The sequence below is a fragment of the Octopus bimaculoides genome, chromosome 6 (genome assembly GCF_001194135.2).
Source record: "Octopus bimaculoides isolate UCB-OBI-ISO-001 chromosome 6, ASM119413v2, whole genome shotgun sequence".
NCBI classification, from domain to species: Eukaryota; Metazoa; Mollusca; class Cephalopoda; order Octopoda; family Octopodidae; genus Octopus; species Octopus bimaculoides.
In genome coordinates, this window is record NC_068986.1 from 86,339,058 (window position 1) to 86,343,704 (window position 4,647).

A 4,647-nucleotide genomic window follows, 5' to 3' on the forward strand; every position below is an offset into this window, starting at 1 on the left:
TGTGTGTGTGTGTGTGTGTGTGTGTGTGTGTGTGTGTGTGTGTGTGTATGCATATGTGTGTCTTTTGCATGCATATATGTATACAAATGTTGGTTTTGTTAAGTATATACTTTACGGGAAAAAAAATTCACATCCCACAGCCATAGAAAAGAATATCAAATACATTACCGAACCGAGTTGCAAACAGATTCAGCCTGAAGATCCCACTGACGTGAAACTAGAGTTGCAGCACAAATGTTTATTTTCAAAAAAAAAATAAAACACGTAATCGCGCGCGCGCGCCCCTCTCTCTGTGTTGTATGCACGTGTGTGTGCGTCCGGGTGCATGTGTGCATATTTGTTGGTAAAATTGATAAATATTACACGCATACACCTGTACCTTTTTGTGGAAGCTCTTCAGGCATTATTGAAAAAGCTCACATAAATTGAACCTATATTATAGTTTCATTGCATTATTCATTGTGTGCCATTCTCTTCGGTGAGCATTAACCAATATATATATACATGTATGCGCGCACGTACACACACGCGCGCGCGCACGCGTACGCACCACACACACTCACAAATATATACACACTTCTACATACATGCATGAATTTTTTAGGAGATGTTGCGTGTGTGTGTATGTACTGTGGATGTTTTCTCAGTTTACCTACAGTAGTGCGACCTCGGCACCTAGCTCATTATTCACCTTACTTCAGTGAGACTATTAGCTGTGAGAGCACTTGTTACTTCTCTCGGTCTGCTTAGAATAGGCGCTAAACCACCACCAAAATAACTTTAAACCGTTAAAAATATAGTAAGAGATGTTTTATAATATTGTCTTTAGTACGCTCCAAAAGACGGGATGTTCGCTTTTGGAATGCTTTCCACCAAATATCTCTCTATCAGGGACACAAAGAACAAAACCTCTTCGCTCTTTTTATACATACATTTATACATACATGTGTGTGTGTAGAGAGAGAGATGGAGAGAGAGAGAGAGAGAAAGAGAGAGAGAGAGAGAGAGAGAGACAGAGAGACAGAGACAGACAGACAGACAAATAGATAGATAGATAGTTTTTGTTATTTAATTTAATTTCAATCTTCAATGTCCAGCGTTTAAATTCAACTGGTACTAACTATTCTATCGATTGTGGAATCGGGTCAAAGACAAAAACATCTAGAACAAACTCCTCTAAGACTGAAATGTCTTAGAGGAGCTTCCCACAACAAAACCCTTTACCATTAAATATACCTGACATACACTGGGGTTAATCTAATGAATACTTCCGTATTTAATATTTACATAGCGACTCAAACGGTGACCTGGTAGAATGGTTAGCAAGCCGAGTAAAATGCGTAGCGGCATTTCGTCCGTCATTTCGTTCTGAGTTCAAATTCCACCGAGATCGACTTTCTCTCAAATCGTACTCTGCTGTGTTGAGAAAAGAAACAACAATTTAAATAATCAAAGTAGCAAGTTCTAAAAGAGATGCAACTGAAATGTGGTAACAATCATGAGTAGAGTTACTATGATATTAATAATAATAGATAATAATATCATAGTAACTCTACTCATGATTGTTACCACTTTAAAATTCCCACTCTCTACGGAACAATTTTACTACTATTTTCTAACCCCAGGGGAGCACCTAATCTAGCTGGTTAACGACTAACTAGCTGAAGAAGGTGTTCCCTTGGGGTTAAAAAATTGTTCCGTACAGAACGGCCATGTTGAAGTGGTAACAAACATTACTTTAGTTGAAATATAATCCAAAATACAACGCTTTTGAAAATATGATGATAAACACTTGGTTCACAATTATTTGTTTATAGGTCTAACAAACAAAAATAACCACAGCTGGTCCTATTCTAAAGTTTAGTAATTTTAGTAATTTTAGTAATTTATTTGATAGAACGCCACACATTATTTATATCGCGTTAAGGCGACGAGCTAGCAGAATTGTTAACATACTGCAAATAATTGTTAGCGGAATTATATTTTCGAACAAGGGAGTTTAGCGTCCCTCCTCAGTATAAAACAATATCTGCGTACCACGGTTTCTGGGTTATTTCTCTTCGTCAGCACAGAATACCTGCTCGGCTAGAGATGGCGCTGCTAAATTCCTGTTCGATAATGTATATTTTACAAAGTGACACACACTCACTGATCTAATAAATAAAAACATTATTATTTCTAAATCTCTCAACGGAAGACATTCAATTACAGTACTCTAAAGCAAATATTATTTGCTAACAATGTGACAGTCCCGGTTAGGACGAATGTTACTGTTATTTAGCCCCAGGAAACAGCTGGCTATACGACATATTATCTGTGTCCTTATATTTTCGAACAAGGGTGCTTAGCGATCTCACTAAGAAAAAGCTTTATGTTCTGAATTTTTCTATGTTCTGAGTTCTAGTCCCACCGAGTCGACTTTGCTTCTTATTCGTCGGTGTTGATAAAATAAGAACGAACTGAACACTAAGTTCGATGCAATCAACTCAAGCTCCCCCATTTCCTGGCCTTCTGCCAGGATTTAAATCCATTATTAATATCCCTTTGTATTGAGATTCCACCATTCTCATGCTTGCTATTTCTTTATTCTAGATCTAGAATTAATACAATTAATACCAGTGGGGTACTTGGATTTATTAATCGTTTATTATTATGCGATATTCACAGCAGACCTGGATACTTGAGACAATTACATGCACGCAACCACAAACACACACACACACACACACACACAAAAACACACACACACACACTCGCGCGCACGCGCATATTCCGTGTATCGACGAGATTGTCGTATGTTATTACGCACAGCTGGTCGCAATTCGCTTCTCCGCATTGTTGTAGCTTTTGAATGATGTCCACCACCTCCTTAGCTCTGGGTATGGAAGCCACCATCATGCAGTTATGAGTACAACACGCTATTAAGCCATGCCTTCACACACACACACACACACACAAATACACACACATACGCACACACACGCGCGCACACACACACACACACACACACACACACACACACACACACACACACGTGGCGAGCTGGCAGAAACGTTAGCAGGCCGGGCGAAATGCTTAACGGTATTTCGTCTGCCGCTACGTCCTGAGTTCAAATTCCGCCGAGGTCGACTTTGCCTTTCATCCTTTCGGGGTCGATTAAATAAGTACCAGTTACGCACTGGGGTCGATATAATCGACTTAAGCCGTTTGTCTGTCCTTGCTTGTCCCCTCTGTGTGTAGCCCCTTGTGGGTAGTAAAGAAATAACACACACACACACACACACACTCAAACAGATAATTCGAAAAATATTTTCATTAAAATTTATTAACTTTTATTTAATAAAATTTCACTCAGGCTTGTGGAAGACATTTATAATAAATGTGTATTTTATGTATATTATGTATTTTGCATATGAAAGCGGCGAGCTGGTGGAATCATTACTGGGAAAAATGCTTGGCGACATTTCACCTTCCTTTACGTTCTGAGTTCAAATATCACCGAAGTCGACCTTACCTTTCATACTTTCGGGGTTGATAAAATAAAAATCAGTTGTCTACTGAGATCGGTGTAATAGACTTACCTCCTCCACCAAATGTCAACCCGTGTCTACAGTAGAAAGGATTATGTATTCTGTGAATAAACGCTCTCGTCTTACAACTTTTCAAACGTTCGTGATCCGGGTTAATGCATAGTGGACAATTTTTGTTTTCCTTTCTTTTTAGGAATTGCGTTAAATATTTTCGGTCTAGTTTCAGCTTTGGAATTTTTATGATGTATTTTTCATTTGTCTTTCGTAGTTGATCATGTTAATATTATATCTTATCTAATGAGAATATTCAAAATCGTTTACTATTTCAAACGTTTGCATTTCGTAGTTGATCATTTCCATCATTCTTTTGCAAAATAGAAATATTTAAAATTATCCATTTTCAGAATGCACAGTTACACATGCACATATATATTTACACATAAACAACGTCGTTCCCTAAGGTTTACAAATAAAATCTGATGGTCCAGCATATGTTTCCATTTATCAAGGATAAATAATGTGACGTCTACACGGCCGATTCTTAAATATTTTTATTGCATTTTCCGTTATGAATGCCAATGTAGCTTCTCAAAGTGTTCTTTTGAAAGTCTAGTAAGGAATCCGATATGACCATTAAAATAGTAATTCTTTGTTGCAGGTTCTATATGATTACAATATATTTAGAATCATATTTGAAAGAAGAGAAAAAGAAACGAGTGCATATTAGTAGACGTAAGTACGACTGTATAATTCGGGAAGGCACTTTGGCAATTTCTTAGCTTGACATCTCTTAGCAAACTTCTCGATCCTTCTGCGTCGCGGAGAGTATGGAAACGTACTCGAACATCTTAGAAACATTTAAGAAATATAGAAATATAGAAACTGGCCATTATTTCACTTTATACCAATCTGCTCAAGTGAAAATGCGGAGCAACCATATGCTTGTGCAGCTTTGTCAACCTTCAGATATCAGTCTGGTGTGAGACAAGAATCTACTTGGGAAGGCGACTACATGGTCATATAAAATCATTAGCAAAATCATGCCACGTGTTACATCTTACTCGGGGAGACGGATAATTTTTAAAAAGTCATACACGCACATACACAAACATATATA